General features: G+C 33.6%; 1 protein-coding gene across 1 annotated transcript in view; it reads right to left on the bottom strand.

The window, feature by feature from the left end:
- CDH18 (cadherin 18) overlaps window positions 1-24,015 on the bottom strand; it is a gene marked incomplete at both ends in the record, with an annotated part of 329,242 nt that overhangs the window by 265,256 nt on the left and 39,971 nt on the right. The window lies entirely within an intron of this gene.

Below are 24,015 nucleotides of genomic sequence, written 5' to 3'. Positions count from 1 at the left end.
AAAAAAAAATACAAACTTCCAGTTACAAGATAAATAAGTACCAGGGATGTAATGTACAACATGATAAATATAATTAACACTGTGATATGTTATATATCAAAGTTGTTAAGAGACTCAATCCTAAGAGTTCTCATCACAAGGAAATTGTTTTCTTTTTCTTTAGTTTTGAATCTATATGCGATGATGGGTAGTCACTAAACTTATTGTGATAATCATTTCGTAGACGTATGTAAGTCAAATCATTATGCTGAGCTTATACACTGCAGTACATCAGTTATATCTCAATAAACTTGGAAGGAAAATCACAGAGAATTAACAACACATTGAATTGAAATATAAGGAAAACACAATATATCAAAAAGTATGGAATGCAGCTAAAGCTATGTTTAGAGAGAAATTTATGGTTTAACTGTATATACAATTGACCCTTGAACAACATGGGATTGGGGGACTGAAAATCCACAGATAACTATAGTTGGCCCTCCATATCCATGGTCCTGTATCTATGGATTCAACCAACCATGTATTGTGTAGTACTGTAGTAAGTATTTATTGAAAAAGCATCTGTGTATAAGTGGACCCATGCAGTTAAAACCTCTGTCATTCAAGGGTCCACTGTATTACAGAAAGTGCCCAAAATCAGTGATTTAAATTTCCACATCAAGAAGATAGAAAAAAGAGAAAATTAAACTTCAGGAATGTTGACTAAAAAACAAAAAATACAGTTAAGAAAAGACATTTTAAAAGGGAAAAAAAAGACAAGTGAAGAATATTTTAAGAGTCAAAATTTAGTTATTACAAAAAGTTCTTAAATTTACAAAATCCTAGCAAGACAAAAACATAAAATTTTTAAAATAAAGAAAAAGAAATTTCCCAGTATCAGGAATTCCATGACAGATAACACAAGCATTAAAATGTCAATAAGAAAATAAATAAAAATAAGTTTCTACCAAAAATGTTAACTCATTTGAAATGGACAAATTTCTTAAAAACACAATTCATCAAAACTGACTTAAAAAAATGGAAAAAAGTTTTTTTTGTTTTTTGGGTTTTTTTTTTTAGTTTACATATTTATTTTTTTACATTATTTTTTACATTCATAGACTTTCAAAAAGCATTCGAGGCAACTTACAATAAAACTTCTGGTCCAATAAATAGAAGAGCCAAAAGATAAAGAAGAAAGGTTAAAATTACAAAGAAAATGAAGAGAGAAAGAATGCTATTAAATAATCCTGGTTGAATGTTGCTAAAGCAATTAAATATGAAGTTTAGTTTAGAACTTCCCACACAACCAAGTCAGAAAAGGCCACATAAGGAATCTGATATATAGTTAGTTATATTTTAAAGTAATTGTTTTTATAATCTACATCCTTGCCATAAAGAAAACTTTAAGCCAGTATTTCACAAACTCAACACTTTTGATAGTTTAGACCACATAATTCTTACTGAGGGAGGCCATCCTGCATGTTGTTGGATGTTTACTAGAATTCTTAGCCTATACCACTTTGTGCCAGTAGCATTTTCTTCCAGTCTCTAGACATTCCTAAATTTTACCTGTGGAGCAAAATTATCACCAGTTGAGAACACCTGCTTGAGCCACAGACAATTTCACCAGTGGACGTTTTTAAACATTTAAGGCAATGTTAAACATTTAAGGCAAAAGAAAATACCAACATGACATAGCTCCTTCCAGAAAATAGAGACTGCTTCCAAATATATTTTATGAAAACAATGTTATTCTGATATTAAACCAAGAAACTGTTAGAGTCCAATACCCCCTTGTAAAAATAAATGGAATATTTGTCATTACATATTAATTAGCAAATCAAATTCAGAATTATATGAAATGAGTAACATACCATGAGCAAGTGAAGTCTATCACATTAATGAAAAGTTTGTTTTACACTCAAAAACAAAACAATGAAATTAACCACTTTAACATAATTAAGGGGAATAATTATATGGTTATCTCAATGAATGCACAAAAGGCATTCAACAGAAGTCAATGTGCATTCATGATATACTCAACACATTAAAAATAGAAGGAAACTGTCAACCTCATAATCAGTACTTAAACAGGTAAAGCTAACCATCAGACTTTGTCATGAAAGACAAATATACAAATACATTTCCTGCTAAGACTGAGAAGGTAAGTACATGCATTTTTACTACTTATATTCAGAATTGTATTGAAAGTTTTAGACATTACAATAAAACAAAAGAAAAACAAAAAGAAAAACTATACAGATTAGAAAGAAAGAAGTAAACCTCCCTGTACTCACAGATAATATGTTCATCTCCCTGTAAAATACTAAGGAATCTATGCATATAGACACATAGACACACACACACACACACACAGAGTACACTTCTGGTGAATTTAACAAAGTCAGAGGATTCAAATACAATATTTAAAAATTGAATGCATTTCTACATACTAGCAACAAACACAATTAAAACATTTAGCAATACAATTTATGAAAACACCCAAAAGCCTAAATACTTAGGAATTTTTTTTTATTCATTTATTCTTTTTGTGATATGTGGGCCTCTCAGTGTTGTGGCCTTTCCCGTTGCAGAGCACAGGCTCCAGACATGCAGGCTCAGTGACCATGGCTCACGGGCCCAGCTGCTCTGCTGCATGTGGGATCTTCCCGGACTGGGGCACGAACCCGTGTCCCCTGCATCAGCAGGCAGATTCTCAACCACTGCATCACCAAGGAAGACCAGGAATATATATTTTTTAAGATATGTGACGTTCTCTTTACTGAAAACTACAAACTACTGCTAATTATTTTTTTTTAGAACAGAACAAAATGAAAGCTCTAGCATATTCATAGATTGGAAGTGTCCACAAAATTATATTTTTTTTTTTTTGCTAAAATTTATCTATAAGGTATATGAAATACTAATCAATACCACCATGGGCCTGTTTGTACAAATTGACAAGCTGATTCTAAAAATATATATGGAAATTACCAATGACTTATAATAGTCAAAGTAGTTTGGGAAAAGAGAAACGTAATTGGCAGATTTCCACTATTTGATTTCAGGTCTCAAAAGAAAACTACATTGGTGTAAATACAGACATACAGGTTAAAGAGACAGAATAGAGAGTCAAAAAATAGACCCCACATACTTATATATTATAACTTAAATTTCAACAAAGGTCATAACAAAACTTCATAATTTAATTTAATGAAACACTGTAATTTAATAGGGACATTTCTTCAAAAATTTAAGGAAAAGAAGCTAATGATGTCCAAAATTCTAATAGCAAGATGCCAGCTAAGAAAACGACTCACCTCAAACACATTCTAACTTTTATACAAAAAGAGGAAGGATGACATGGCCTGCGGAAAAGAGAATCCTGAGGGTGGTGTCATGAAAATTATTCCTACACCTTGAGACCTAATTAAGGAACTGCCAGTATTTGCCTGACAGAATTTCAAATTTGCTATGGACCAGTGACTCCCTTGTGTCTCCAATTTTGTCCTTTCTGAATATTTATTAGTTTTCTTATGCCTCTCCCATCATTGTGTATGTGGTGGGCAAATGACATCTTTAGATTTTCACAGAATGGCAGATCAAGAAGAACTATACTGGAGGATATGTGCTTAAGGACCTACACCCAAGGAGCCTCATCTACAGCTGTTCTTGAACTAGATGACAAAATGCTGGGTGTTGAGCTAACACTATAATGGGATGATCCTTGTGGGGACCCTGTGTGGAAATGAGTGTATTTTGTAGGAAAAACATGAATCTCTAGGGTGTCAGTGAGCAGACTGTGATAGGCAGCTATTGTAATTACCCATAATAATTATCATCTCCTGCTGTTTACACACTTATATAATCCCCATTCTAAAGTATGAATGGGACACAGTAACTCCTTCTAATTAGATAAAAGTGATAGGATGTCATTTTGAAAAAATATTTATAAAAAGACATTGGCTTCTGTCATGTGTGTCCATTCTTGTCATGTGCAACTCTTTGTTACTTTCTTTCCTTCTTGGAACCCTGAGGGAAGCAAGCTATCATGTATGAGAATCCCTGGCAAAAAACTGATATTTCCTGCCAGTACACAGCATGGACCTGAGGCCTGCTAACAGATGTGTGAGTGAACTTGGATGTGGATTTTCTGCACACTTTTTCCTTAAGATGATTGCAGCCCCAGCAGACAACTTAATCATAGGCTTATGAAAGATTTTGAATCAGAGACACCTAGAGATGCCAAGCCTGAATTCCTGACTTGCAGAAACTATGAGATAATAAATCTTTGTTGTTTTAAGTCACTGAGCACTGGGGAAATAATTAATCCACTGCTGAAGCATAAGGCTATATCTCAAAACAGTATGCTGAATAAAATGAGCCAAATGCAAAAAATCATATATATTTGTTCCATTTGTATAAAAGTATAGACTAGATAAAATTAAGTTATAGTTAGATAAATCAGATCAGTGGTTATCAGAATGAGGGGTGCAAGTGATTGAGTGCAATGTTTTAATTATCTTGATTGGGATGGTTTACAGAGTTTTCAAATGTCTTCAAAGTATGCACTTATAATATGTCCCTGATATTGCATGTAAGCATAACTCTTTCTTATTATTAACAATTATAAAAATGTATTAACCATCAAGAATATACTGCAATGGTTACTACATAAAAACATAATCATTGATATAGTATCCCTGCCATTGAGCTTACAATCTAAAATGAAATACAACAAGAATGCTGTAAAGCCTACCTCAAAATTTCCTCAACTTACTAATGGTTATTTTGGCAAATGAGTGAGGTAAAACGACCCATCATTTCAGGTGCAAAGTTAATAAGGTTTTGAACATGACCCTTTTCACTTATACCCAGACATTGTTCTTAATTATATTAGGCCTGGTAAGAAAAAAGAATACTTAGAAATTTGGTAAGAACAATGAATTATTTCAAGTTGCCTTGTAGGACTTAAAACTTAGAGCTTGAAAATAGAAATTCTACCTTCAAAAGTAAAGGTTTATAATTTTTCTACAGCTTACTAGATAAAGAAATGTTCAGATACTTTTCCATTCTGTATTCTCTTTGTGGAATCTATTTGACTAATCTTCCTTTAAAATGTTCCTTCCAAGATCTTATAAAACTAAATCCAACAATTAATTAATTAGTATCTGGAGACAACTTTGGATTGATAGAACCCTACTGTCACTCTTTTTCTTACAAACAATATAGAAACCACATTTATTTTGCAGTTACTATACTCTCTAAATGCCCATGTCCTATTAATGTCATTTTATTGGGTTGGCCAAAGATGTTATGGAACGAACTTTTTGGCCACCCTAATACATGAAAGAATAGACTCTGCTGATGTGAGCAAATTAAGGGGAGATAGTCCTGGATTATCCCCATGTGCCCAATGTAATAAGTGTTCTTATAAGAGAAAGAAAGAGGCAGGAGAGTAAAAGAAAACATGTGATGACAGAAGCAAAAGTCAGTGAGAGAGACACAGAGAGACAAATATTTGAAGATGCTATACTGCTTGGCTTAAAGATTTAGGAATGGGCTATAAGTCAAGGGAAGTAGGCAGCTTCTGGAAGCTTGGAAAGAAACAGATTTTCCCCTGGAGCCTCCAAAAGGAATGCAGCTATGTTGCCACTTAAAGTTTAAGACTTCTGACCTCCAGAACTATGAGATAATAAATTCATGTTATTTAAGCCACTAAGTTTGTGATAATTTGTTATGGCAGCAGTAGGAAAATTATACAGGTGCCTGCGTCATATATCCTGCTAAAAGACTGACATTTATTTTCTTACAGTAACCCGATGAGGCGATGAGTTAAATACTATTTTTACACCCCTATTTTTTAAATTAACAAACCAAATCAAGTGGCCATTAATTAATTTTTCCCAAGGTTACAAAGCTATTAAGTAAGACAATTTATTTTTGAATCCTTTAACTTCAGAACCTGGACTCTTACACTTTAGCCAAATGACATTATTACATATACACATATATAGTTAATGAAAAGTCTAAATGTCCTAAATTATAGATACATTTTCACATCTTCTGCAATAGTCATACATTAAATATCCAACTTATTTAAGTTTAAACATTAATTATATGTCTCCTCTTGAATGTGAACAATCGAAGTTGATGAATTGTATAATATTTCTATTATATTTTTCTTCTGATATTCTTAATGTATCCTATATTATTTACATAGATCCCATCTATATATACATGATTGGGGAGTACATAAAAGTGATTTCATCTGTCTATTTTATATGTCAGCAGCTATATATTGAACACTTACTAAGCACCAACTAACTTTAACAACTATTAAGGACTAGGCAATATAAAAGTAAGTGCAAATTCAAGGACAAATAAAATGACATTCGTGCTTAAGTTCTAGAGCCTACAATACAAGATCAGATCAGGATAAGTCTGAAGAGATTGGTAGGGGTCAGGTTCCTGAATGACATGTCAAGGAGTTTAAAGGTTTTTATTGAAAAAGAAAAAAACTCTGAGCAATTATGTTGACCTTGGAAGGGAGGTGTATATATATATAGAGAGAGCAAATGACAGAAGCAAAATTGAATTTTAGAGTGATAAAGCAATGTAGAATTTGATTTAGAAGAGGCAGACTGCAGAAAGCCTGACAAGTTAAGAGGCTACACACACACACACACACACACACACACACACAGGTTCGAGATGCAACACAGGGACACATTAGAGAGACAGTAAATAGGCATTATATTCAAAACCTAAAAATGGATTGATTTTATAACATAAGAAAGAAGAGGTAGAGTCATGGGTGGCAATTTGTTTACTAACTTGGAGACTGGGAGGATTATGTATTTTACAGGTGAAAAGTAATGCAGGAGACACTAAAATGTAGGCGATGGTTTTAAAAGAGAAGATACAAATATGATAATAGTTGGGGAAAAATGAGTATTGAGCTATCTGGAAACTCATAAGTAGATCTGGGCAGTAGAGAGATAAATGGCACATCAGAAAATAAAAGATATGGACTATAAATCTAAAGACTCTCATAGATGGTAATTAAATCCAGAAAACAGGTAAGAGAGCCAAAAACACTTCTATAAACATCAATATTTTAGGGGAAAGCCAATAAACACTCACCTCCCACACACGTATATTGAAAACAAAAAAAGAAAGAAAGAAAGAACTTCTTGGATCATTTTGTGGAACCCTTTCTCTACTCAACAAGATCCAGGGTATCAATCACTTGGAGATACTGCTGGTCTTCAAGAATCCCTCCAAAGCCACAAGAGTTTAGGATGGTAGGGAGGTGATGAGAAGCTAAAGCAGACAAATGCCTATATTTCAGAGCCCAAAAGCCAGGGCTCAAAATCCTTGGAATGTCTGGGCACCAAAGTGGTGCTCAGAGCTGAGGCAGCAGATGCTGGGAGACTGGACAGGAGCAACAGTGAATGGGAGAGACCACGAACCAGAAAGGGCAAAGATTCAGACTGGAACAACAGGTAAACTCCCATGACAACCAGGCTGTGAAGATGAAGATGCTTGGAATGGTTACTACACCAGCTCTCTGACAAAATTATAGGAAGAGAGTTGAGTTGAAGCAGTCCAGGGACAGGGACAGGATCCTATTATCAGATGAGATATTGATAGATGCACATGCTCTATAGAAGAAAGCTTCATTAAGTGGGGCCCACAGGAATACTACCCATGAAAACTAAGTATGTATTCACAACAACAATAAAAATGAAATACATGAAAAGGCGCCTGGACAAGCACAAGTGAGAAATGAAGTTGAGAAAAACTGCAGATGTACAATCAGATAAGAAAAAGATTATACTGCACACAAACTGATTATAGGAATAAAGGATGTAATTACAAAGATGCTTGAATAACAAAAAGTCATTAAGAATGAACAGACATCTGAAAGAATACCATCTGGAAATTAAAAAATAGCATAGGAATCAAGTTTTTTAGTGGGTGAATTATCAGTGGATTTGACAACATAGAGGAAACATGCGTGAATTGGAAGGTAAGAGTACGAATACAAAGGGGGACAAAAGCTAATTTTCTTTTCTACCTCCCAAATGCATTTGTACATTCCAGCATAATGTATTTTATTCTACCAGAGTCATTATTTATGCAAAAGGAAGAAGGATCACTGACCACAGTAGGAATTCAGAGAGATGCAAAGCATTGGTAATGGCTTATTTCTTCTTTATTTAAATAATCTGTCCACAGGTACTCAATATTGAAGAAGAAAAGAAAGAAAAGAATGAAAGAAAGAGAAATGGATCGAGGCAGGGAGAGAGAAGGGAAGGGGAAAGAGGAAATATTCATACAGGGCACAATGTTAATACTATGCTCAAATTAAAATGGAAGAAAAATGGAGTAACGAACAGCATCACATATTGTCAATGGGCTATTTTAGAAAATGAGTAGATTTAGAAAAATCTACTGGGCTATATTTACATTAAGTTAGCCCATAGACTTTTCTTTCATGTAGCCATGACAGGCTGTTACTCTTTTTCTGATTGACACCACATTAAAATATGACAATAAAAGTGGGTGCTTTGGAGTGTGACATCTTTGTAGTATTAAACAATGGAAATATTCCATAGTTTTGATTTTCTCATTTAAAATGTATAAGTAATAATAACTAACAGTCAAGATAATCACAGGGATAAAGAGTCATGAGATGTCAGTAAATCACATATTCTAATGCTTAGTAACCAAAAACAAGTCCTTCAAGAGTAGATGCTATTAATAAAATATTATACAACATAACACAGTTATCCCTTGGTATCCACAGGGGATTCGTTCTATGACCTGCCTCGGATACCAAAATCCACAGACCACAAGTTCCATAGTCAGGCCCTCATATCTGTGGATTCCACAGCCCCAAATTCAACCAGCTGTGGATCTTAAACACAGTACACCATCCACAGTTGATTGAATCTTCAGCCAAAGATATGGAGGTCCCAGCTGTATATTTATTGGAAAAAAAAAACACATATAAGTGGGCCCAAGCAGCTCAAACATGAGTTGTTCAAGGGTCAACTGCACTTAAATATTCACATCTCTACACAAGTATTGGAAGAAATGCAAATATTAAATTATAAAAAGGTTTATATGGATATCTTTATTTTCTCTCTTCCTACACAATGCATATTGAAGGTGTGAAAATGAGTAAAGGAAACCTCATTTAAAAAGGAGTAGTGAGGGCTTCCCTGGTGGTGCAGTGGTTGAGAGTTTGCCTGCCGATGCAGGGGGCAAGGGTTTGTGCCCTGGTCTGGGAAGATCCCAACTGCCGCAGAGTGTCTGGGCCCATGAGCCTGTGCGTCCAGAGCCTGTGCTCCGCAGTGGGAGAGGCCACAACAGTAAGAGGACCCCGTACCTCAAAAAAAAAGGCGTAGTGAGGTCCCAAGGGGCAACTCTCACCCACACATCACTCACCACAGCTTGCAGACCCCACCAGGAAGAAAGATTTCCCCAGACCCAGAAACAACCAGCTGTCCACTGCCTTTAGCCTATGAAGAACCACTGCAGCCCTCCCCAAGTGCTTTCTTTCCTGTATAAAAGTAGCCCCTCTCCTCTGTTCATGGACCAGCCTATGGTTCAACAGAGCCTACTTGTCCTAATTGCAATTCTCTGTTATTCCCAAGTAATACCCTTCTACCTCACTCAAAAAAAGATTGATAATACAAATAGCCCTGTATCTATTAAAAGACTGAAGTTGTATTTTAAACTTTTCCAAGAACAAAAACGCCTTCAGGCCCAGAGGGCTTAACTGGTAAATTCAATCAAATGTTAAAAAAATAATAATAATAAGCAATTCTACCTAAACTCTTCCAGAAAATAGAAGAGGATGGACTAAAATACTTTCCAAATCATTCTGTAATTCCACCTGATTCCAAAATAAGACAAAAATATTACTATAGAAGTACAGGTAAATATCACTCATGGACACAGATAAATTCTAAAGAAATATTAGCAAATCAAATCCAGCAACATATGAAAGGCCAAAACATCATGACCAAGTTGCAAGTATCACAAGGATGCAATGCAAATTTAACATTTTATAAACGAATGCAATTTACCATATTAAACTAAAAATAAAAATTAAAACACAAACATTTCAATAGACATAAAACAAAACACTAGCAAAATCCAACACTCATTACTGATAAAAGAAAACAAAAAAATAAAAACAAATAAATAAAAAACTACCAGCAACCTAGAAACAGAAGGAAGCATATTAATCTTATAAAGGTCATCTATGAAAAACTTACATCTAACACCTCATGATTAAATTTGAAAGATGGAATGCTTCCCCTCCTAACATCAGGAACATGACAAAAGTGTATGCTATCATCAGCTGTTTTTACATTTTACTGAAAGATTTACCCTAGGAAATAAGGTAAAAAATATAAATAAAAGGTCTCTGGATTCGAAAGAAGTAAAATTGTGTGAATTCAGAGATATTATTATTATCTATGTAAAAAATCCTATTGAATCTACAAAAATATTGTTAGAACATAAAAGTCAGTTTAGCCAGATGAAAGGATATAAGATCAACCATCAATTTTATCTCTGTATATGAGTAACCAAAAAACAAAAATTGAAACCAAGAATATTATTTAAATAGTATAAAATTATTATATATAATTAGGAACAAATGTTAAAAAGATATGAAGTACCTGTACATGAATAAGAGAAATTAAATATGGCTAAGAAAAAATAAAACATAATTATAAGGAGAAATAACTGTGTATGGGTCAAAAGACTCAATATTTTAAGATGTCTAGCCTCCAAAGTTAATCCATAGGTTTAACATATTGTCATTTAAATGCCCAGTAGGAGTAACACTGCCCCATTTCAAGACTAATTATAAAGTTTTTGTACTCAAGACAGTATAGTATTGCACAAAGACAGACAGATACATTATTGAAAAACAATATTGAGACCCTGAATATATACATACATACATGGCCAAATGATTTTCAACAAATATGCAAAGGCAATGCAGGGGAGAATTTATATTCTTTTCAGCAAATGAAGCAGGAGATATTGATATAAATGCACAGTTAAGTAAGCATCCTTCAATAACTCACATATATACACAAATTAACTCAAAATAAACCATAGTACTAACAGTGAAACTAGAAGTGTAAAACTGGAAAAAATATTTAAATACTTTGTGACCTTGAGTTAGGCAAAAAAAAAAAAATTTGATACAATATCAAAAGCATGATCCATTCAGGGATATATTGATAAACTGCACTTAATCCAAATTCTAAAAATTGTTCTTTGGATAATATTGTTAAGAGAATGAAAAAATAAGTTGTATACCAGGTGAAATTTTGTATAAGTCATATATATCATAAAGAACTTTTCTCCAGAATATTTAAGAAACTAAATCAATAATAAAAAACAATCCAATTAAATATATAAGTAAAATATTTGTTGAAACAATTTACCAGAGAAGAAGGAATATAAGCACAAGGTAAAACACTCAACATTATTAGTCATTAGAGAAATTCAACTAAAAGTGTCATGAGATATCACAACATTTTTTTTATAATAATAATGAAGACTGGCCATGCCAAATGCTGGCAAGGATGTGAAGGAACACTGGGATTCCCGTACACTACTGGTGGGAATGTAAAATGGTACAGTTGCCCATTTCTTAGAAAAATTAACATACAGCACTCTATGATCCAGGCTTGACACTCCTAAGTATTTTTCCAAGAAGAAGGAAAGCATGTGTTCATATAAAGAGTTGTTCACACATGTTCTTAGCAGTTTATTTGTTATAGCCAAAACCATGAAATAGCTCTAGTCTCTCTCCATTAACAGGTGGGTGGATAAACACACCACGTTATATACACACTGTAGAATCATTTGCAGCAAAAAATCAAAACCACAACTATTTATATATGTTACACCATGGATAAATCTCAAAATAATTATTCTGATTAAAAGAAGCCAGACAAAATAGAGCACTTCCTTCATGATGTCATTTATACTAAACACTGGAAAATGCAACTTATCTATGGTAATAGATGGAGCAGGCAGAAAGGATTCTCAATGGCCATGAGGAAATTTGGGGGTGGTGGATATTCTGATCTTTTTGACTATGTATATGTATGACAAACCTTACAAAGTCACATGCTTAATTGAGCTTATTACATGTCACTTACACCTTGATAAAATGCAAAAGAGCAACAAAAATGTCAATGAGGCCATAAATTCCTCATATTTAAGAAACTATGTAAATGACATCTTGATAACTATCATTCATCTATCTATTTAATCAGTCATCATTTGTCCATTATTTTATTCATGTAATCATACATTTAATAATTAACTCATTTGTTATTTATTTACTCATTCAGAAATATTACTGAGTATGCTCTCTGTAGTCATCTATGTTCTGAGCATATGGTATTGAACACAGAAGCAAAATCTCGGTTCACATAAGCTATTCACATTTAAAAATAAACATAGTAGGGACTTCCCTCGTGGTGCAGTGGTTAAGAATCCACCTGTCAATGCAAGGGACACAGTTTTGATCCCTGGTCCAGGAAGATCCCACATGCCTTAGAGCAACTAAGCCCGTGTGCCATAACTACTGAGCCTGCATGCTACAACTACTGAAGCCCATGTGCCTAGAGCCCGTGCTCCACAACAAAAGAAGCCACCACAATGAGAAGCCCACACACTACAACGAAGAGTAGCCCCCACTCACCGCAACTAGAGAAAGCCCACATACAGCAACGAAGACCCAATGCAGCCAAAAATAAATAATTTTTTTAAAAAAGTAATTAAGCTTAAAAAAATAAACATAATAGTACATAACTAGTAGGTGTTTTTTGAGTAACTGCTATTCCAGTTCTGCAATAAGTAGTATTAATGTATTGTTTTTAATAGTTGAACCTATATGAGCTGTCTTTGCATGGGTAACCTCTGGTTTTATTGTGTGCCTGTCTTAACACAGAGCTCAGGAAACTTTCTCTATGAAGAATTACCTGGAAACTCAAAAGACAGTACACCAAAAGACAGACACACTGCAAAACACAGAAACAAAAATATATTTCCCTGTTCTCCGTAAGTCCCTCATGGACTCTGTGGCTAATAAGGTACCATCTTCTCTTACTGGTATCTCATCTCCAGCCAATGGATTTTAGGGAACAGCCCATCCCGTCTTTATCTACTTGTGTTATATAAAGATACAACCTCCTTCCACTGGATCCAAAGCTGTCTTCTACTGGTCAGAAATCATATTCAATACTCTTATCCAAAATTTTGTCTCTGCATAAACAAAAGATGTTCTCCCTTTGGGCTAGAAAAAAAATACTAAATTTTCATGTTTCACAGTAAGTTTAATAATACATATGGACATAGTTTAAAAATCTTATGAAGTAGGCATTATACCATTTAATAGAGGGTAAACTGAGGTTATGGAAAGTTAATCTTACCTGTGTAGGACAGCAAATAGCTAAGACAGATTCACACAAAGGCTGGTAAAATACCGAAGTCCATGACCTTAACTTTCATAGGATAATATCACTAAACAGAAGTTGAATAATGTCTTTGGTTATTTTAATTGTCACAACACACCTACAAATTTGCTGTTACCACTTTGTCTAATGAGGGAACCTAATATCAGAGAGATTAAGAAACTTGCTTAAGGTCATTGTTTTAAGTAGAGAATAAATTACTGTAACAAACAGATAGGGGTAAAATACAGTATCAGAGTACTTTGTCTTATTGACTCTAGAGGTAAACAATCTATTTCTAGCATGGCAACTCTGCCATCCTCAATTCATAGCTTCCATGTCTGGGTCCAAAATTATGATTCCTGTATTTGCACGTCCCAACCAAGGGGGGAAAGTAAAGAGAAACTGGGAAGAATGCATGCAGTTTCCTCCTTAAGATTCTGTAGGAGAGCTGCACATACCACCGTACTAACATCCAGTTTGCTAAAACTTAATCATGGCCATATAAAATATAATGAATAAGGTATTCCCTAGCTGGCAGACAGGCAAAAGGGATATTTTTATCACTAAATTGTACAACAGGTGATCAAATATTAGGGTACAACTAGCAGGCTATCCTCATCACCATATAGCTAAAAATGCGTGGCTCATAGAATTGAATATTTTTGTCTGATTTCAAAAGTTATTTTTGCCCAACAAAATGACATAGACTACAAAGTTTAGTTCTGTGCACAGTGTATTTATTCTCTACTTAGATATAGAGGTGCTTCCATAGAAGAGTGGAAACTTATGAATTATACATATGCCAAGAACTCAGGCATTCTTGAGAAAGATGTAGAAAGGAACTCCTAAAGCCTCTTCTTATATCACTTTCTTAATGTGCTCTTAAATATAATCTTCTTGACAGCTTACCAGTTTCAGAAGTGGGAATTGGGCAGCATCTGTTTAGTCATATATAATAGTCTTCCTCCAGAGAGGAATTTTTAGAGTGTGCATTTGACATCTGAAAGTAAGATCAGGAGGGTAAGATTTCATGTCTCCAACTCTGCCTTAACCACAATCCCTCAGATTTCTTTGAATTCCTCTGTTCCTAACAACTGGGAACCTTTGCTTCTATATAGAGGAAATGTGAATCAGCAGAAAGTAGCTTGAAGTTCCTGTTACATAATCACCAAGATAGGAAGGTCAATAAGCTGCATTGCTTCATTATGTCTAAGGCATCCTTTATTTTTGTACCCAGATATCATCTCTCTACTATCATCATCATCATTATCATCATCCCCCTTCTAATTGTCAATGTGTAACTATAGTTTTTTTTTTGTTTGTTTTTGGTTTTTGGTTTTTTGGTACGCAGGCCTCTCACTGTTGTGGACTCTCCCGTTGTAGAGCACAGGCTCCGGACACGCAGGCTCAGCAGCCATGGCTCACGGGCCCAGCCACTCCGCATCATGTGGGATCTTCCCCGACCGGGGCACAAACCCGTGTCCCCTGCATCGGCAGGCAGACTCTCAACCACTGTGCCACCAGGGAAGCCCTATAGTTTTTGTTTTTAACCATCAATCAAAGTCATACACATCTTCATGAATTACTCACACTTTCACAAATACAGAAGATTTTCATCATTTAGCTCAGCATAGTTACAGATATCAAACTAACCTGCTGTATTAAGTCTTAAGACTAATTGTACATAATAAATATCTGTTTTTTGTTAGTAAAAAGTAACAATGAATCCTTATTATGCTAGTACTTTTCATGATGCAATTTTCCCATTCTTCGTAAATCAATAGAGTGTCTCAATTTCATGAGTTATTTTTGTTCTGATTTTATCAATACATTAAATTCTATCACCCTTATCTTCTACATTAATTTTCATAACATATTTACATATATCTGTTTAGTTTACAATCCTAAAAAAGAAAAGAAAAAATCTCTACCTTGAAAATGCCTTATACTGCTTGTCGATACTTTTTCTTTTCTTAGATATCTAATCTACAAAATACCAGAACATCACAGCCTGGTTCATGCCGACTCTTTTTTCCTTTCTGCTTCAAAAGCTTCCCTGAAGAATGAAATGATTTTCTATCACCAGCAGCAAATTCACTAGGGACAAATTTACCTATAGTCTCTCTAGCTTTATTGTAAATTCTTTCTTTCTTTGAAGTTTATTTCTATATGGCCACATTTATTTTGAGATTGTTAATAATGCCTCCTAAATTAAAAATATGGGCTAGAGTTACTTTCAATTCACATTTTATAATGGCTTTGGACAAAGATTTGGTCGTGGGAACTATAGTGGCACAAGTGGAAGAACTTATACTTTTTATAAGAGAATAAATGCTCTAACTGATCAAATCAGGCCTGTTGAGTGTTTTTCTTATTGAATGATATAGAAGTAAATCGAGCAAATTAAAAATTTAAAATGCCTTTTGAAGGGAAAAAAAACTCACAAATAAATGTGTTATTCCAAGGCACATATCAGGAAAGTCTTTAAATTTACATTTGAGAGGAAAAATAGGTACCATTAACCCTATAGAAGATACTGGGAAATAGAAATGTAGCTATGACCTGGAACTTTCTTGAAAAATTAATTATGACCATTATAGAAAACAAAGTAATAAAAAGACAGATAATGTAAGCAGTACCAAAATTCTCTAATACAGGACTCTGTATAATTGCCAAGGGGATTGATGAATACATTTTAACTAATTGTCAGGTTATTTATCTTTTACTCATATATAATTAGGTTTTACTAAAACTGCTTTAAGATCATTTGCGTTACAGAGTGAAGAATGATTAAGTTATTTGATATCTTTACATTTTTAAAAAAAACACTAGAGTTTCTAGCATATAAATTAAAAAACTCATAGTAGACTGAGTCCAGAGAGAATTGTAGGTGAAAATGGAAAACACCATGGGAGCAGAGGAGGAAAGAATGGTTGGCTCTCTTTCATTTTAAATGAAAAGCAAGAGACAGAGGTAAGTTTTTCACATCCATAACTTTTGGTATTTTCTGCATTTTTTTCACTACATCTAAGGCATCCTTCATTAATGCACACAGGTGTCAGACCTCTACTAACAAGTAAATATATTTCTCCTTATCATTATAATCAGCTGAATTATTTTCTGCAGAGATAATGTATATTCTGGCCTAAAATATATTTTCAATTCAAGTATTAGATTAGCATGGGACATATAAATGAAAAAATAAAAGGATCACTCCCACCCTACCCAGAGATGAGTGAGGACAAAATGGATATTCCATGTAGCATAGCCTAGCTTAGTACGTTATGATGCAGAAAGGAGCAAATCCAAATTTACATAATAAAAGCCATATTCTTAAGACTATATTACCTACAACAGAGGCAACATAGCAGAATGACAGTCAAGAACATAATTCTGGGGGCAAAATTTCTGAATTTTCAGGAGGATGCTTATACTCACTTGCTCTGTGATCTGAAATAAGTTACTTAACCTCTCCGTCCCTCAGTTTCCTCCACAGTAAAATAAGGATGAAAACAGTTCTCCTTAACTGTTAGGTGTACTGGATCAAACTCCATTCCTAATGACATAAATTATTTTTCTCCTAGTTCTGATAAAACTGATGGAGAAGGCACAGTTAACCTTTCTATAACTTCAGACCTTACTGAATTTATCAGGAAACCTTATAAGGAATAGATTTTTACTTTGTGTTGCCTACATATAGAAATAATATATCAATATTTGTTTGTATAAAATATTTAATTTCACTAAACCCCTCTCTTCTCTTGGGAGTAGTTTAGTATTAATATTTCACGTAGTCTGAGACTTGTGAATATGACATCTGATTCACGAATGTCAAATTCTTTGCTACTCTAAGCTTCATTGACTTTGTCTCTGCCTAATTAGTAGAGGCAGATCCTGATAAAATCTTTTAGAAGGTTTTGCTGGTTTATACTTCAGAATTATAAATTAATCTGCTCACTCCCATTCATAGCACGAATGCAGGAGTCCGCAGTGGAAAGAATATGAAATTACGAATCTGATGAGCTTCTGTTCACATCCCAATTCCACCATTTATTAGTAAGGCACACTTAGATAAGAAGTCTCTTAACCTCTCTGAAATAGGTTCTATAGAGAGCTATGGACGTGAAAATAATGCATCAGATGAAATAAGACCATGAAAGACATAAATTACACTCATAAAACTCATATCTATATATTATTATTTTAGTTATGTTCAACTTTCAAAGCAGCAAGAGTGAGGGGGGAACATGACTAATTTTAAATAACCACCTCTCATAATAACCCATGGGCATGGGCTGTTGCTCTTACATTTCAAATGAAATGCCATTTCAATTAGGAATTTCTGGATAATAAAGACAAACATTTCTTTTATTGAGGAAAGCTCATTCACCAAATGGAGCTACATGCACTTCTGTCTCCCTTCCCTCTGCCCCTCTCCACATCTTTCAGGAATAGTTCTGTTTCATTTGTTGGAGCCTATAAGTGTCTTATCTAACCGTGGCACATTGTTTGATGTCATGGCATTGAGTACAAATAATTAAAACCTACTTGAATTTTATGAGACATTTACTAGAGGATTTGAGAATGATACACTTTTTTTGTAAGTAATATGCCTTTCATGCATTTTAAATTATTTATACATTACTAACATTAAAATGTTCTGTACATTCTTTGCCAGATATAATCTGGTGTCCTTTATATACAAATATCATACAGGTAGCTATTACTAATATTTTCTTCATTTTATAGAGAAGTAGAAACATACTTCTAGGATTGTATTAAAAAAGTTTATTCATTTATTCATTCAATATCCATTTAAATTATGTTCCATGTGCACAACATGGTGCTGTTTTTTAAACAAATGTATGCATTTTTAAAAAATGCATAGTCTGTCTTTTGTAGATTATGATATATTTAAATGGAGAAAAATATACACAAAACCATATTTAAAAGAGCATAAATATTTGAGAAGTGTTAGACTATTTCCAAAATTTATAGTACAGACAAATAATTTGGAATCATTCAGAAAAGTTATTGATTTTTATTCTCTACACGCCAGGCATTCATCTTACAATATTTTGATAAGGAACTCATGTGTAGATGTACAATAGAAATTCAAATATTTATGAAGTCATGTGGGCTGTTAATTGGTAGACATTGTGGATTTAGTGATATTTTATAATTCTTTGGCATTAATCACAAAATAATATATAGTGCCAATTTTGAAATATTTTATATTTCAGCATTTCATAAGTGCATTTTTTTAGTTGAGATTAAAAATGTTTAAATTAAGGTTAAACTGTTTTTAGATAAGAGTTAAAGAAAAAATGTCCTTTGACCAATAGGTTTGGGGCAAAGTGATTACATCAAATTAACACCTTCTGAAGAGCTAAAAGTCTGGGATATAGTATATGATGATGAAATGTTTGTAAATCAATGAATGTTTTGACCTTGGGTGACAGAGTAAATCCACATGCTATTTGATGAGACAAAGGACATAAAATAACTTTGTTTATGTTTTTTGGGAATCAAGAGAATAAAATTTAATGTAATATTTCCCTCACTTATTTGCAGACATAACCATACATCACATGGATATGTGTAGCATATAACATAACTAGTATTTTTAAAATATACTTTGTGATATTTTGAGCTATTTTATATCTCTAGAAAATATTCTGCATACATTTTTAATGACCAAATATCTCTCTTCAACTTGTATTATTTCTTTTTGGAATGCAAAGATAAACTATTATTTGCAACTATATATATATGTGCATATATAATTAATTTATATACTATATAATGCATATTATATAGTATACTTGTATACTATATAATAAGTTAATATATATATTGAAACTCATTTCATACATTTCAAACGTGTTTAGATATGTAAACTATATATAGTTTATACATTATATATTACATATAATTTATTTAAAGATATGTATTATATATCATATACATATATATTGTGCCTAGTTAAAAGTATGTTCTTATGTTTACCTAATTTTATATTATGAAATGCCATATTATATATATATATATATATATATATATATATATATATATATATATATATATATATATATATGGTAGAGACAATAATATAATGATCACCTTTGAATTCGCTGCCCAATTTTAACAAATGAAATGTCTTACTATGTACCTTTGCAATCCTTTTAAGATTAATTTCTACTTCCTGAATCTAAATATGTGCAACTTTCTCATGAATGTTTTATGCTTTTTTTCTATATATGTATGTATCTATAAGCAAAATACAGCACTTTTTCTCCTTGTGCTTAAATATTTTTATTAAAAAGACATCATTCTCCATGTACCATCCTATAAGTAGAAATTTTCAGTTAATATTATTTTTGATGAATGATCTTCTTGAGACGTGTAAATCAGATTATTTGATATTAACTTTAATATGACAGGACTGTTACACAGCATTCCATCACGCAAGATCGCCATATTTTTTGAAGCCTTTTCTCTCGCTTTAGATTGTTTCAGTTTTTTAGCTATTAAAACAATGCTCAAAACAACAACAACAACAACAATGCTCAAATGGCATCCAACTGCACTTGCCGCAAGAACAATTTCTGTCACTGGCTAGCCCTGCATCTGATGCCTGCACCAGAGAAGCTTATAGGAATGGCAGAGTCCATTTCTGAGCAGTTGCCCAGTTGAAATTCCTGATCATCTACTGGGTTCTTTCCATGGGTCAGTCACTGAACTTTGAGGATCACACTGATGAATGAGACATGAAGCCTTCATGGAAAATATGGTGTAATACAAGATGAGCAAGAGAGAGAGCAGTTGAAGAGATGTATGGGGCATCATCAAGGCTCAAAGGAGGACAAATCATATATTCACTATATATATATATATATTTTTCCCCCCACCAGGAGAAAGAATAAAATCCTGCCATTTGCAATAATATGGATGAAACTTGAGGACATTATGCTAAGGAAATAAATCACACAGAGAAAGACAATTATGTATGATATAGCTTATATATGAAATCTAAAATAGCTGAACTCAGAAACAGAATAGTAGCATAATGTTTACTAGTGGCTTGAGGATGGCAGAAATGGGGAGACGTTCAAAGAGCATAAAGTTTCACTGATGCAGGATAAGTACATTCTGGAGTTCTATGGTACAGCATGGTAACTATGGTAACTATAGTTAATAATACTGTATTATATACTTGAAATTTGTTAAGAGAGTAGATCTTAAATGTTCTCACCACAAAAACAGAAATGGTAATTATGTGAAGTCATGGAGGTGTTAGCTAACACTATGGTGATAATTATATTGTAATATATCAGTGTAGCAAATCAACACTTTGTACACCTTAAACTCACACAATGTTATATGTCAATTACTTGTCAATAAAGCTGGGAAAAAAAGGAGCTGATCACAAAAAATGTTTAAATATATTTGCATATTTAATATCTGCACATGTGAATTTTCCTTCTAAGTGGCTTATAGAACAGGAGAACCTTTAACTTTATGAAATATTGCCCAAATTGATCACCAAAGCGGTTTCTCAATTTACATTCCCTATTTATAATCTAGCAAACTATGGTAATTCCATTTATCAGACCATTGACAAAACTGACTATTTATTGTACAATTACGTGTTAAGTATGAAAAAAGAAATGTCAAGGACTTCAGAGACATTCTGAGTTCACATTTATTTTTCTCTGTCTATGGTCACCGTCCATGTGATAAAAGTGGTTTTCCTTTTCAGTTTGTATTTTAAACTGTGCAATTACTGTTCCACTGCAATACCTTTTCTTTCTTTGAATATCCTTCTTTTTTTCCCACTAGCCATTGAAGATCTGTGATACATGTACTATATAAAGGTGAACCTTGAACTATGAAATTAACAGGTTGAAGAATGAAAGCTCTCAGCCAAATTACAGAGTTTAGATGGGTGTGACTTCTTCCCATAACTTCCAGCAAAGACTTATGTGATCTAATTCTGCACAGCCTCACGAACCTAATTTTCTATCAGTTCACACCTCCCTAGGCGGAATCTTGCCTGCCTCAAGATTTCTACATATTCTGCTGGTTCACTTGCAATGCTCTCATGCCATATATAAGCATGATGCCTCCACCTTCAGGTCTCTGTGCAAAGGTCATCTATTAATGAGTTCTTCTCTGACCATTGTAATAAAAATAACATCCATAGACCTAGAACTCCCTAACTCTCTACCTTGCTTTATATTTTTCCATTTCAATTACCATTATATGTTGCACTATTCTTCCTACAGTAGTCACTGCAGTAATCAAAACATAGGATGACTTTATGAAACTTACATCTGACTGGAATATATTTCTGTTTTCTGCTGCAACCACTACAGCAAGAATAGTGCCCTGTCATAGAGTACGACATAAATTAAAATTTCACAAATGAATGGATGTGTCCAACTTTCATGACTGAGTGATCAATATGGTACTTTTCAAGTTGGGGAACATAAAGTTTATTGCATATTTAGCATAGTTCCTGGCATGTAGTAGCTGCTTAATATACATATGTTTAATAACCATGAAAAAGTTCAAGTTTTTGGAGTAATATGAATTTATATCAGGACATGTTGAACCCAAATAACTTCAAAAAAGCAAAATGAAGATATCCAGGGGACTAATAAGTACAAATAAGGAATTAAGAGAACCGTAGATTGCTGACCCTGGGCTATAAGTATTCACATTTGGGGAAAGACTATTAAATTTCTTCCAGTATGCCCTCTTACTTCTTCTTATTAATGTTATATTTCCTGGGTTTTAGCTGGGCACATGATTATCTAGCTGAAGCCTGCAAAAAAAGTAGGCTTCAGCATAGTGGTCTCAGGACTCAGCCTTCTTATATGGTCTCTGGCTTCTCCCAGAGTGAGTGACCCAAGAAAACTGGGAGGAAACTGTGTGGCCTCTGCTGACCTGGCCTCAGAAATCACACAGCATCACCTTCACCACTTTTCATTAGTCATAAGTTAGTCACTGAGACCACCTTAGAATTAAGACTGAGTCACAGAGGCCAGCATAACATCAAGACTGAGTGAGTCACAAAAGCCAGCTTAGAATCAATCATCTCTTAAAGAGAAGGATGTCAAAACATTTTCAGACTTATTTTAAAACTTCCATAGTAAAAATTTGTGTGTGTACATATTTTTGTTGTTATTGTTGTTTTGCCTGTTTACTTATTTTCTGACATACTACTCCATTAACTCAGAGAGAATATTTCTCTTTCTCAGTGTTGTATCGCCAGCTTCTATCAGAACATAAAATGAAACACAAAATAGTAACCATCCCATAGGAATTTTGTGACTAAATGAAACACAAATATTTCAACCTGATTTTCTTCACCTGTAAAATGCAGAATAAATGAATCATAGTGTTTTCATGAAGATTAATGAGTTGATACATGTAATAAAATGTGTGTGTGTGTGTGTGTGTGTATGTGTGTACACATATATCTGAGCCTATAAGCCATGGTTTCACTAAATGGTAGTTATTATCAAAATCTCTAAACTCCAAAACTGTTTTGATATAGTGAGTATTGAATAAAATTTTGTTGTATTACTGGACTACTTAGGGACTTGGAAATTAGGCCAAATACCGAACTTTGAAGCAGCAGTAATAATGCTCCTTTGGAAACATAAAGAAGGAACCACTGGGTCTGAAATTGAGAGTTCATGAAGGGAGCAGTGAGGGATAAAATCTTACCTGGACTTTCCCAGTATAATTATTAAAATTATGTTGATGATGGACAAAAACCTGAAATGTTGAAAGTGAGAAATATCATTATCTCTGCATATATGCCGCCTATTTTTGATCCAAGTCACATCTTTTAATTTCTCACTCAGTCATTGCTGTTAAGTTAAATAACCCAGACACAAAAGAACAAATACTACATGATCCCATTTAGATGAGAAATTTAAAATTGTCAAATTCACAGAAGCAGAGAGGAGGGTTACCAGGGCTGGGGGTGGGAAGGGGCACAGGGAAGTACTGGTCAAAGGATACAGAGATTCAGTTATGCAAGGTGAATAAGAGATTCACTGTACAGCCTCATCCCTAAACTTAAAAATAAATGTATTATATACTGAAAATTTTGCTAAGAGGGTAGATTTTATGTTAAGTATTCTTATCATACACACAAAAATACATAAATAAAGAGGTCTTTCAGAAAGTTCTGGAGCTGGTGTATATATTTATGGCATTGATTATGATATACTTATTTCCAAACTCTGCAAATTGTATTGGGTTGGCCAAAAAGTGCCTTCAGTTTTTAAGTAAAAATAAAAGACACATTTTTCATTTTCACCAAGAATTTTATTGAACAACGTATTCACCCATTTGTTCCACTATCTTCTGCCATCTTTCAGGCAACTTCATAATTCCATCTTCCCCAAACTTTTTCTTTTTGAGCAAAGAACTGTTCCAGGTGCCTTTTACAGTCTTCCAGGGAATTGAAATTTTTTCCATTAAGAGAATTTTGTAAAGACCT

The sequence above is a fragment of the Mesoplodon mirus genome (genome assembly GCF_964341445.2).
Source record: "Mesoplodon mirus genome assembly, chromosome: 5".
NCBI lineage: Eukaryota > Metazoa > Chordata > Mammalia > Artiodactyla > Ziphiidae > Mesoplodon > Mesoplodon mirus.
Note: the sequence above shows the minus strand (reverse complement) of the source record. Positions and strands in the feature narration are given on the sequence as shown.